We start from the raw sequence: 13,940 nt of genomic DNA on the forward strand, positions 1-13,940 counted from the left end.
CAGCGTTTTAGACCAGAGGAAATTTCAGCTTAAAATCAGAGCAACTACCGTTGCAGATATACCTCCGTTTTGAATCTAGTATTGTGTTGTGAGTTATTGTGTTTTGAGTTAGTGTGTTGTGTTGAGCAGCTGGATTCATCACTGATCCACGCTGGAAACGACTCACAGCAGACAAATTGTGTATTTTCTCAAAGTGTTGTTTGTGTGTGTTGCTTTTTCAGCCTTTGGCTTCCACTGCAGCTTAGTAACATGAGAACCCATTGTCTTTATAGCAGCTTCTCTGATCTTCATCATGGGGGTTACCTGAATTCACATCTGTCCTTCCTCTTACACCGTTGCATATTTCCAACTGAAGTCCACGAAAACAAAAGTTTAAGTGTTCTAAAGAAAACAGATTGTTATTACTGGGTGGCAAATTGCTAAATGACACAACTGTAGTTTGAAAACCCAACTGATTTAATTAAAGAGCCACTCCGATGAAAATGGTGTTTTGGGTGTTTTTAACATGTTCTTGTGGCATTTTTCTGCTAATGGAGGACATCCAGAAAGAAAATGAAAGTTTCTCTATTCAAATCGTAATGAATCAGGAGCGGAGGAATAAATGCTGTTCAAAAACCTTGTAGTCTTTACGTCAAAACTACAATCAGTGGGCCACGAGCTTCCTGCTCCCCTCTATTCTGATGCAGACAAACAGATCCATGAACCTCTTTGTTTTCCTGGTCTGAGCTGGAATCTGGATCCAAACTGGACGGCTGGATAGCTACAATATTACTGCCATTTTTGTCCAATTGTAAATTGAGCTCATGTTAGCCTGGTGTTGTGAGTAAGTAAGTATAGCACTTTTCACAGAGAACAACTCTGCTTTACAATGTTAAAACAAGATAAAGACAAGGCTACAAACTTGTTAAAGCAGGTAAAACCTAATAAAACATACTCAGACATTTTAAAACACAGATAAAAGATAGATTAAAAAAAAAAAAGAAAAAATCAGATTTTCTGAATAAAACCGTCTTAACTTGACTTTTACAACACTCGACTGAGACAATCTGGCGTAGAGACAGAGGGAGATCGTTTCAGAGTCGGGCTGAAAGGCGAAGTCTCCCCTCTTTTTAAAAATGAGATTTAGGAATGCATGAAAGATTATTATCAGTGGGCCTCAAGGAACGTGCAGGAGTGTAACGAGTTAAAAAGTTAGAAAAAATCTATTCTGTTTAACAGGAAGCCGATGTAGTGATGAATGCAGAGGGATGACATGAGTTCCCTCGTTGGTTCCACTGAAAAGCATTGCTGTAGATTTTGGGCAAAGGGGCTGAAGGGCTGTAAGTTAGAGGAAGAGAGTCCACAACGTTCTGATTAACTCCTGCTGCTCTGCAGAAACTATGTCCTAAATAACAGTAAGTAGAAGTCCACTAGGAACACTTTGAAAATAACCGAGTTGCAGCACAACGCGTGTGGCACACGGCAGCTACACAACTATCTTCAAATGACTTAAAAGTTGATTTTCTCCCAAAATAAAGAGAGCTGACCATGGCCCTAAGAAAAATCAGGACTACGAAGACCTTAAAAAGATTCTTGATGATATCCAAGCTGCATTGTATCCTTTCATAGAGCAAGTGACCGCTGAGCTAACTCCTCTGATGGAGTTAGTGGAAGAGTTCTGGACACTCCGGGCTCAAAAGGAGCAAAGAGAAAACCGGGTCGACATTCTGGAGAAAAGACTGGATGATGTGGAACAACAAGCAAGGATAAATAATGTCATTCTCACTGGAGTACCAATCAAACTTCGGCCAAAGCTAAATGCAGCTGGAGTTAGCATTGCTAATGCTAATAGCGCTAGCATTGCTAGCAGTTCTTCCGAAACGGAGTGCGATGGAGAGTCTCTGGAACACCAAGTGGAATCATTTCTCACGTCTAAAGGGATTTCCCTGGATCTAAATACCATCGAGACCTGCCACCTGCTCCCCAGGAGAAAGGAGACGGATAAACCAGCGATCCTCATCAGGTTTGTGAATCAAAAACACAAGCTAGCTCTGATGAATCAAATGAGAAATCTGCTGCTTATCTGAACGACCATCTGACCAGAAGGAATGCTGAAATCGCCAAACATGCCAGGCTTCTCAGGAAGCGTAAGCAGATTGAGAACACTTGGGTTAAAGGCTGCAGGATTTACGTCAAACCACTCGGTCCACCGGACCGGTCCAAGGTCCTGGTTTTTAACACCATGAAAGATTTTGATGATGAAGTTCTGACCTGCAGACAACTTGACCTCAACTTTCAGCGCCGCTGATATCAGCTGAAAAAAGGAAAAGGACTTTAATCTAATGGCTGAATACATGACATCCAAGAGAACTATAAACTCTGTTTAAACCAGAAAGACGGCTGTTAATCAGCAGAAAACAGAATACCAACCTTTGTCATTCAACAGAATATGGACCCTTTTTATTTTATTTTATTTCACAGCATTACCTTACTATAAAAAATAAAATAAAATAAAATTTTAAAAATGCTCAATCAAAAAGGGTTAAATTGATTTTCTAATGATATTACTTCACTTGCTCCAAAAATTGAAAAATTGATTCATGATTTTTCCTAATGTAATTTTGCACATATTTTAACGTAACATAATCAGCATATATTTTGAATAACTGATCTGCATTTGCCATGTTGATTTCTAAAATAGTTATTTTTAAATAATTATTAAGTTATTCATCTTTGTCATGTGCTTTATTGATATCTAATGATTCTTAATTATGTCTGATAAAGTTGGAACCGGATGATGATAAATCATGTAATAAAATGGTTACGGTAGAACAGGGGTGGGATTATAGAAGTTCGCTTCCTTCCACTCCCTTTCAAGCAATATTTATTAATATGTCTAATTATCCTAAGTTGATAGGTCATTGTATGAATGTATAACTGATGATTGTAATGTTTTCGTGTATTATTCTTATTTGATTGCTTGAAATAAACCATTTCAAATCAAATCAAAATAGATCAAAGGAGGATCGAGGTTTAGGAACTCTGTCTTACTCCACGTTTCCTTCTGTTTTTGTTCTGCTTGCTCTTTCTCTGGGTTTCCTATCGTTCTCCTCGTCCTCAGTACCACCTACATTGTCAGCTCACTTACCAGAAGCTGGAGATAATGAAGCTGGTTTCAAAAGAGAGCTCCAACTTTCCCATATGAGCCCATATGAATCATAGCAGTGACAGCCAGCAACCTCAGTGTAATGACCCTCCTTCATGTGGGTTCCTCACAGCCAGGCCTGGATGCACGTACAGATGCAATTACTTAAGGACGACATGCTTTTCATGTGGAGCAAGCTCCCCAGAGATTCATTTACTTTTTTCAGCTGGACTTTTATCAGTCTGAGAGCTTTCTGGACGAAACAAACGTTTCAACCATACATCTACAATAAGAAATGTTCCTGACAAAGACCTAAGCTACATCCAGACCAGAACCAAGACCCGAACAGAACCAAGACCCGAAGCCACATCCAGACCAGAACAAAGAACCAAAGCCACATCCAGACCAGAACCAAGACCCGAACAGAACCAAGACCCGAAGCCACAGCCAGACCAGAACCAAGACCCGAACAGAACCAAGTCCCAAAGCCACATTCAGACCAGAACCAAGACCCGAAGCCACAGCCAGACCAGAACCAAGACCCAAAGCCACATCCAGACCAGAACCAAGACCCGCAGCACATCAAGACCAGAACCAAGACCCGCACAGAGACAAGATGGGGAAGTGCAATACTGTCAATCTAGATTTACAGTAAAAATAAAAAATATATCCCTTATTCTATCTTACTCTAGTTTTTTCTTGGGGTTCTCAATTCTCTATCAACTTTTTTGTGAACAGTGTCTAGTGTTGTGTTTTGTTTTGTGGTTCGTTGTGTTTGCTGGGTGTTTGACAACAAAGTTCTGATTGTGACCTCAAAGGGAGCTTTTGCCTTCAGGGTCAAGAATTTTCTATTTTGAGTCTACATTTTGAAAACTGTGCTTGGGGAAATTGGTCTAATGTTTCAGAAAGTTTGTTTTAGGAACTTTAATGTTGGCAGAACTCCTATTGGTCTGTGCAAACCAAAGATGTCTAGAACCTTGGGTTGGATTTGTCAGTTATATATTCTTGGTTCTATATTCTGTTTTCAGGCTCCTTCAGTCTCACCTGGTTTCATGTTTATTCACGATGTTTATTCGATGTTTATTCACGTCTGTCTTCATTTGAATTACCTTCAGGGTGTTTAAGTCTCTGTTTTTTTTATTTTTGTTTTGTGTTGTTCATGGTTTTGTCATGTTTAAGTTTATTAAATGTTTACCATCTTTTCCCCACTATTGGACGCACCAGGTTAATAGGCACATCGTCAGTAAATGGTATTCAATCTTATGTCATATCTAAGGCACTGCGAACTATAAGACGCATAAAACAAGACGAAACAATCAGAGATAAGTCTGCCAGTCAGACTTTATTCACAGTAACTCTAGAACTTATTTGTAATACGCTACAAGTTAGAAGTGGCAACTGCGTTAGCCTTTTTTGCTTTTTCTCCCAATATTGTTAGTAGCACGTATAAAAACCACAGTCCGACACTGCTACATGTTATCCTAAGTGTATTTAATAGGGTTGCACAATAATATCGGATACCGATAATTATCGGCCGAAATTGGACATTATGACGTCATGCAGATAATTCCGATAAGAAAAAAATTTGCCGATAAAATGGACCAAAGGCCGTCATTGCTAGCGCTAGTGCTCAGTCTGGAAAAAACTGCGGGGCTTGCATGGAAATAGCTGTCAGCACCCTGCACTAGCCATGATTTTAGTTCTGCTGCAAATATTCTGGAAGAAAAAATCACCAGCTAACCTGTCAGAAAGCAGAGATGCTACTTGTCAGGAAAAATCTCCCATTGATCCATCTACAGTTAAAAACAAGAAAACCAAATCTTATAGTGGTGGTTTATTTCTTTTCATTCTGGTTTGTTAAATGCTCGAATGCCTATGTTTTTGAAAAGTTTATTTCTATGAGCAACCGTTTATTTTGCACATCAGTTAAAACCTTTACAGTTATTATTTTGCACTTTAGTTTCAAACAAAGCAATAATTTTTGCACTTTAAGATTAAACTATTTCTTTTGCAATTTATTATATCAGTCATTATTTGTATTAAAATTGTACTTATTACATTGGTATTTAAGTTAAAGTCTTAGTGTTTGCTCTGACCACTGAAATGCACTTTCTCTGTTCACAGATGCATGGCAGACTGAGGATGCTAAAAAGGTGTTCGTACAATCTGTTCTATTTTTTTGCAGGTAAAACTAATTCTGCAAATTTGTTGAATACATAATAGCTATTCGCTGTTACTGCAAAAAAAAATAAATCAGTTGAATATCGGTATCGGCTACTAGAGGCAGGAAAATATCGGGTATCGTATCGGTTGTAAAAAGTCATTATCGTGCGTGCATCAATAGTATTGAAAATAACAGCCAAACTTGTTTACACCTTTTACCAGAAAGGGACTCACATTTTGACGGAGCACCTCGACAGCAGTAAACACAACCACAATTAATCCTGATATAATGCCCTCCAGATTATATTGCTTTCTTTTTTTTAAATTGAGGCTTTTAAGTGTACCCTAAGAATCCGAAAATACAGTATATTACATGCCTGGCCTCCTCCATTTAAGGCCCTACTCCACCAGGTCCTAATAGAATTTCAATGGTCACCAGAGGACCCAGAGAACCTCAAAAAAGATGAACTTCACTGGAAGACGACCAAAAAGGACACAGCCTTCCAACAGGATGGTGACCTAAAACACAAACACATTGGACCATAAATATTTGGACAGAGACACATTCTTTCTAATTTTGTTTCTGTACATTACCACAGTGAATTTTAAATAAAACTACTCAGATGCCATTGAAGTGCAGACTTTCAGCTTTTATTCCATGGGTTGAACAAAAAGATTGCATAAAAATGTGAAAAACCAAAGCATTTTTTAAACACAATCCCTTCATTTCATGGGCTCATAAGTAATCAAGAAATCATTTTCCCAGAAGGATGGTGCAGTTCTAAATGTTTACTTTAGAATTTTATTGAATTAGTCCAGAGCTCTTTCAGTTGTTTTTTTTTTTTGAATATCCTACTGAAAAAGGATTTTTAAAAATGTTCAGATTCTACTTAGGTGATGACTAGTTTTTCCATTTAATGACTTTTCTTCACATTCCAGTATTCAGCGATCATTTTGGGTCAAATATGTAATCTGGGAACTTTATTTGAGCTTCCTGAATGCTCAAGATGTCACCCATGACAGCGACTCTCACTTTTCATTCCACTCCCTCCCTGACCTCCCAGTGTTACTTTTGAGCATCAGGTCAGCAGTTCAAAGCATGCCGATGAAATTGGCTCCTGGCACCAAACTGCATTATTAACTTTCAGCCAGGGAGCAATATTTCTCCTTGCTGGGAGCTGCAGGGGCTGCTCGACTAATCTTCAGCCGCTCAAATCACAAACAAACACAGGTTTCTCTCATTTAGGGCGACAACAAAAGTGCACGGTGATTAGTGGGTGTGAGAGTCTGGCAGAAGCATCCAGCTGCACCTCCAGGCCAGCAAACAGGAAAATCTGAACCTGAAAGAGACAAGCAGGTCTTTGTTCCTCCGTACGAGCACTCGCTGGATTGTTTGTCTTCTGTTACTACGAATATGTCTTCTGTGATGTTGATACGGTGATGAGATTTATTAAACATGGTCTCTTTCCACTTTTGTCATAGATTTTTGCTGACGTCATGCAAATGAGGACCAATTGTCTACAAAGGAAAACTGCAAAGAATGAGCTGCGGACTTGAAGACATTATTGCTGGTTGATAACAATGGCGTGATTGACACCAGACGACCTGAAGGCTGGACCTGCATGGGAGGATAATGGTTTACTGGTGGAACAAGACATGTGAAGAGCCTGTCACTACCAGCTCACAAGTAGGTGCAAGCAAAGACATGGGCTTCCTTCCAAAAAATGAAGCAGTTGCAGAAATTGGCAGGCGAGAGTTGTCGGTGGATGTGGATTACTTCACAGGGTTTGGGTGTGCATGCATTCAGAGCTAGTAATTACTAAAGCACTAATTCCCTGTAATTCTAGATTAATATTTTGCTGGTGGTTAATAAAAGAACTCTGCTAATAACAATCGGCATCTTGTTGCTTTCAAATGCAGCGAGCCTGAACACGAAAATATGTCCTAAACAAAATCACGTTGACAATTATACAGTATGTAGAGGTTTTCTGCTTCATGTCAGTGCAGATTGCTTTGGGATTGCAACACTCGCCTTTTGTTTTTACATTGCCATTCCAACCCCTTTGAAAGCTTTGCAGATGTACATCTTTTCTTTTTGCTACTACTGCACTGACTTTTGCCAGGTGAGTGTCCAGGGGCCTCATTTATAAACATTGCGTACGCACAAAAGAAGGCGTACGCCACTCTCTACGGAATAATTGAGATTTATACAAAGCAAACTTGACGGGAAAATGTGCGGTCCTTCACGCAAGCTCTGATCCAGGCGTACGCACAAAAACGGGTGAAATGAGAAACGGCGACACCGTCGGCAGATGGAAGAAACACGTGAAAGTGAAAATGACAATACTGCCTCTCAGAAATAACATGAAGACTTCACAAAGCAAGTCTTACAATTAACAGCCTACACGAACACCCGTTTGATCGATCAGCAGTGAGACAAACAGAAAAAAATCAAACGAAAATTACAACAGAAATTCAAATGAACACTTATTTGCAGAAAGAAAAGTGAAATATGTTCTGCAATATTGGCATGTTGTGCAATTCATCCTCATAAATAATATAGTTAACAGAACGAAATAATGTACAAAACTGATATTCTCGTCAATGTGTCCGTCTGGCGGAGCAGATATAGGTGCAATTAGACAGACAGACAGACATATTAATTGTCCACTGGGGAAAGTTGTTTTCATAGTAAAACACTTCTTCATAAGTTACGGAATTATGGTATTCATGCTAATGCCTTTAGTTTATTTTATTTTTGATAATTTCCGACATCTGTAGCTTGTCAGATGTAATTAAATGGATGGAAATAAAATGCCCCATAACAATGCGTAATGACGCACAATGGCTGATCTGGCGCTCTTAGAAGATGTGGCAAATGGAAGAATTCGGAGTGAACGCATCTTTAGACAGCAAGAAGACTTGCCGTCCTGTTGGAGCTTTTGGGGGGGTGTCACCCGGTGCATCTGGCGAGTCGGTGTTCCCCCTGCGCCTCAGTCACCACTCCACTTAAAAGGGATTCCCCAATTATTGCCGCCAGTCTCCCACCCCCCACAACCCCCACCCACCCGTGGCAGACACACTCTGGCGATGCAGCGCAAGACGTTTTTTGGCCTCGACTTTGATGTCCGACCATTTATTTTTTATCTCGGCCACGGTCCGAGGTTGTGAGGCTACAGCATTTACGGCGTCTGCCACCGTTTGCCACTCACGTGCCTTTTTGGCATTAGTAATGCCCACACTGTGCCCTCCAAACAACACTTTTCTCCTCTTTTCCACCTCGCCAACGATAACTTCTACTTCACATTGAGTGAAGTTACGTTTTTTTGATTTCCTCTCGGTGTGTGCCATGGTTTCGCAATCAATGAATATTCATTTGTGGGCGTTTCACGGACTATTTATGGGCAACAATGGGCGTGTCATGAAGCCGCAAAAGCTGCGCTGCATTTAGAAACGGTTGTGATTTATTAAGGGAAAGATGCGTAGGATGTGCGTGCGCACGGTTTTATAAATCCGAATATTTCTGTGCATACGCACGTCCTATGTTTCATCCGTACGCCACTTCTGATGCAAATCCTACGCAAAGTTTAATATATGAGGCCCCTGAGCTTGTCTTCCTCCTGAATCTGTGTTCACGCCCATTTGCAGACTTCAGAACAACCAAAGGAGATCTGCACACATCTGGTGGTCAAAACCTTCCCCTGACCCTAAAGGGTAACTATTGTTTTTTTTTTACTTTTAGAATCAGTTTTGTCAAACAAACGTGAAAAACAAATGCTTTCTCCTGGTTGCCCCTAGTGAATGCAGTTTGCTCAGGTGAGAGCTCATCTGTCATCAGCTGAGAAGGATGAGTGACAGCGGTGTGTTCATTTCACGCATCCACAAAACAAACACGGCAATAACCACACATGTGTGTAAAAGGCTTTTAAAGTACATGACACACTAGGAGTCCAGACGATAAACACGGCAGAAGCTTATATCATTGGGGATTAGAGATTGCTGAATGTTTGAGCTGAACGTAGCAAAGACCGGAGAGTCTGTGGAAGAAGTTGAACGGTGCCGAAAACCCATCAGCACTCACTGCACTTCAGCTCCTAATCAGTTAATTATTTCTCCCCCCTGTTTTTCACAGCTGCCGGGGAACGCTGAGGCATGATTGATGTCTGCTGTGAGGTGTGGATGCACGATGGGCGTCTTCTGCTGCATTTTTCTACGCATGTGTCTTCAGATGATTCTGCCACTCTCTGGGCAGCAAGAAGAAGAAAGTCATCAGAGCGAGGCCAGGTGATGCACATGTCAGAAAAAAACTGTTTGGTCAGACGTGGCGGTTGCAGTGAAATGTACTTTTCAAATGCAAGAACATACATTTGATGCCAATAATGTTGTTGTTTCACCTTTCGGCATATTCCGTCTAGGGTTCGCACGGCAAATCCTATTTCACTGATTCCCACAGGGGGCTGCATTTTATCCGGGCTGGGGACTGGCACAGGGAGGCCCAGACCCCCTTGTGGCTACATTAGCTGGGTTTCCATCACACTTTTGTACAAAACTTTATCAAAATTCTAAAAATGTCGAAAAAACACAGTTTAGCAATAATTAAACGGATAAACACAAACTAACTAAAGCCATAAGTCATTCAGAAACACGGATGTGACCAATACTTTGATTGACAGCAGATACATTCAATTTCTACCACGGCGCTAGCGCTCATCATCATCTATCAAAGGAGACGTTGGCGTCTTCTTTAGGTCGTGGAGCGGCGAGCTCCTTACACGTGGGCTACGGATGAAGCCGTTTTAGGAAATGGTGGTTGGAGATTTTCCAGAAGAGCTGTGGATCCAACAATTCCACATGACACGCTCAACTTTTAATGAGCTCTGTGATGCTGTGGGACCTCTGGTGGCGCCCGCTGTGCAGCGCCCAAGGCCGCCAGTTCCTACCAAGAAGGGCATCGTGCTTCCGATTGTTGGTCACATGACTTGTTTAATTTGAAAAAAAAATGTTTTTATTGGAGTTTGCAAAATGTGTCCATTTAGAAATGCCTCAAAAACCAACCACCTCCAAGCGCTAAAATATTTTTGGAGATAAATGCAAGTTTTTTTTCTCGAAATTATGCACATTTGGGCACATTTTTTGTTGCAAATCAAAGTTGCACCATTTCATACGCAATGGAAACGCAGCTATAGTTAGGCAGTAGTGTGAGGGGTCTTACCCAAGGACCCACACTGGACCGAGCCGTCGAGCCGCTAAAATTTGATTCTATATTTATAAACTATAAATTTGTCTTTTTTTTCTAATGGCTGCAGTTCTGTAAATGAAAATATGGAGAAAAAACATTTAGACTATGTCTGGTTAAAATAATGGGTAAGATGACTCAATGCTTAAAATAATTCAGCTCTGATCACAAACTATTGGGAGCCCCCCAGTGTTCTTGTCAGCTGTCACAGAAAATAAAAATAAAAACCTTTTAGCTCTCACTGACGGTTTGTCAGAAAGAAATCAACAGGCATGTAGGAACTGATGGCCTGAATGAAAAAGTGAGACAGAAAAAATAGTTTATTCTTATCAGACTAAGTGTTATTTTATAGATAACACTAAAAAGGCTGCTTCATGTTTCCCTTCAGTCCAGCAGTAATGCCACCTGAAAACGTGACCCCATCACATCACCTCTGTACTTTTGATTTAACTTCTCTCCTCGCACTCTTGGCCTTTGTGCTCTTTGCTCCGCTAACCTTTGTCTGCACAGCCAACAGCCCAATGACTGATGCTTGAGGTGAAACTAATCCCAGCAGGTTAGACCGCAGTGTTGTGACCAAAGAACTGACAGAGAGAAATGACTAACGCTCGCCGTTGAAGGCAAACTAAGGCGCGTCTGACTAAGCTGCACCTGAACAGCGAAGCTTGTTGTGGAGCGCCATCACCACAGCACCAACTAAATGATTGGTTAACTTTGGTGTACAGTTCTCAATGTTAAGTATCATTTATGACTAGAATTAAATGCATAATGCAAACGCCTGAATCAGTCATTTCATTTCTAACCCCGTCTTATAATTCTCCTGCATCTGACCCGGATAGTCAGCCACGCCTTAAACACATTACTGATCAGTTATTTACCGGGATTTCCTTTGGCCTAAAAATAAGTTTTTTCAGGATGGGTTTTTATTTTTATACTAAAATATAAATCTAAAAAACTTTTTTTTTTCCAAGTGAAATCACGGAACAAGAAACAAATTGATTTTCTATGGTATTTCTGGCTTTTGAGTGACTACGATTTAGTTTATAATTGAAAGGTTTGAAAAGATCTGAAAACTTTGCCTAAACGTTGAAGTCAGCTGCATAAGACAAGTTAAAATAGTTTTTAAAATTACAATGTTCAGTCTTTCTTTTGGTTTGTCAGTTTGAACTATTGACATTATATTTCATGATCTTTGAAGACCTTTTTCTATATCAGTGCATGAATTCGAGTTTATAGAACTTTTGGCTTTTCAATTATTCCACAAACTGTTTCTAAAAAATGACCAATCATTGTTGGGTTTTCCCACAAAGGGCTTTGGTCCAGAGTTGTCCTCAGCTCAGACGGACACACAAGAAATGAACCTTTGCTAGAAAAGTGATCTGAATTTGCAGAGGGGTGACCAAATAAAGGCATGCCAGCAGAAAAGCCAGGGGAAGACGGAGCCCGTTTTTGAACAGCAGCAGTAGTTGAGCAGCCCAGTAAATCCATCAGGATTTAAGTGTGATTCTGGAGGGGTTTGGGAGGGACGGGCTGACACCCCTTCCTCAGGATCCTCTTTGTTTTAAGCATTCAGCGGTGGACAGAGTGGAGCTGAGAGGCAGGCCAAGTGCTTAGCCACACAGTTGTGAAAACATACAGACGCCGGCGCCACGGATCTCTCTGCGCTTTGGCCAAAACCAAAGAAGCTCTGCTTGATATGGAGGCACCAGAGACGCTGCAGGATGTAGGGAGACTGAAGATGAGGAGGTTGAAATTGGGGAAGATTAGGGTTCGCAGCTTAATCGGGGTTTGGAGGGGGAGCTTAGCGCCTTTACAGGGGGGGGGGGGGTTGGCGTCTGCAGAGTGGCGCTCCTGTCAAAACAAGCTATCGTGAGAATGAAAGGTCCAGCTAAGACGGGCAGAAATAACGCGCAGCACAGCAGAAAACTCAGCAAAAGACAGGCCTGCAATGTTAGATTTGTGTGTGTTTAAGGTTTTGAACTTAAGCAAAGTTTGAAAAGTTCTGGTTACAAAACACAAAGGACTGACTTCTGTGATGATCACACCACCGAGAAATGAAAGACTCAGCATCCACTGGGCCAAAAGGCGTCTGCAAAAATCTGACTTCTTTTCCCCACTTCATCATTTTGAACCATGTTTATTATGTATTTTTTGAATTGCATTCTCCCCTTTAAAATTTATTTTTTTATATAACCATCTCCCTCCTCGGTCACTGATGTTTGTGCTGCTGCTTCTCTGAAAACCAAAGACCAGACCTTTTTCATCTTCCACCACTTGGTTGTCTGCTCTGCTCTTGTCCTCTTCATCTTCCTCACACCATTCTATGCTGTCCAGTTACACTCTCCTCAGACACAGAGGATGTAATCCCTTTGTGCTCTGCTTCCACCCTAAAATGTCTCTCTTTTCTGTAAGGTTGTCTCCATCACTACTATTCACATCCTTTTGTCAAAGTCCACCACCGTCTGTCCTTCTGCCTTCCTGTTCTGAGTACTAAACTTCTTCATCACTTCCTCCTTTCCTCTGTTTCCTTCTGTCTGTTAAAGTCTCTCATCCTCTGGAGTAACAGCTTCCCTGGGGGTCACCATAACCACTGATAAAATTCAGCATCACACCTTCAACTTCCAGCTTCAGACTTTCATCTCTCTTCACCTCCAGAACATTCTAAGCAAACCCCTCCTTCGGGGATCTCCTCTTCTGTTCCTCTTTCCATCAGGATGAGCTAGAACCACCATATGAAAAACCACACAATGTCCCTAAAGACACGCAACTACTCCACAGAGCATTTCTGTATGCTTTATGATCGGATCCCCTCCCACTATAATTATCCTCTACCCTCCCACCATCTCTAACATCCCTCCCTTCTTTCCTCTTCTTCTTTTCCGTCCGGTCCAACAAATACAAAAAAAAGGAAGCAAATATAATAAGAATAAAAAAAGTTTAGCCTTTATTACAAAAGGGGCTTATACAAATACACACCTTGTGTGTCAGATCAGAAAAATCTCTCCAACACAAGAGGCCTTCAGCCCATTTCTGTTTGCTCAGCTGTTGGACAGGACAAGTTAAGAAGAAAAATAAAATTAAAATAAAGACACACATGGATACTCGGCTAAAGACAGCCAACAGGGGAAGGTAAAGAAGACAATCAAAACCATTTTAGTTATTTACTTAATTCAAATTGTATTTCATTATCTGGGGATAACTTAATATCTATTTGAGTTGGTGTTTTTTTCTTGATTTTATAAGCTTTGCAGATTGACTGTATAAGAGAACTGGAGCGTATCAGTGTGACGTCACCCATAGAACATGGTTGATTTCCATTTCCAGCTCTAACCAAATTAAGTCAATGCAGTCTCAATTTAATTGACGCCGCCATTTGGAGCCAATCGTCAGTAAGCAGTAGATGGCCCAACTTCATCT

General features: G+C 40.8%; 2 long non-coding RNA genes across 2 annotated transcripts; both read left to right on the forward strand.

Annotated features, from left to right (window-relative positions):
- The first annotated feature begins 481 nt into the window (after positions 1-481).
- Positions 482-5,916, forward strand: LOC144989045 (uncharacterized). The gene is made up of 2 exons (XR_013653183.1): positions 482-2,002; positions 5,249-5,916. It is a non-coding gene; the product is annotated as an uncharacterized LOC144989045 (long non-coding RNA).
- Positions 5,917-6,451: 535 nt separating this feature from the next.
- On the forward strand, positions 6,452-9,001 carry LOC144989046 (uncharacterized). Its single transcript, XR_013653184.1, has 3 exons — positions 6,452-6,644; positions 6,770-6,974; positions 8,936-9,001. It is a non-coding gene; the product is annotated as an uncharacterized LOC144989046 (long non-coding RNA).
- The last annotated feature ends 4,939 nt before the right edge of the window (positions 9,002-13,940 follow it).

The sequence above is a fragment of the Oryzias latipes genome, chromosome 22 (assembly GCF_053564925.1).
Source record: "Oryzias latipes strain Hd-rR chromosome 22, Olatipes_Hd-rR_3.1".
Classification (NCBI taxonomy): Eukaryota; Metazoa; Chordata; class Actinopteri; order Beloniformes; family Adrianichthyidae; genus Oryzias; species Oryzias latipes.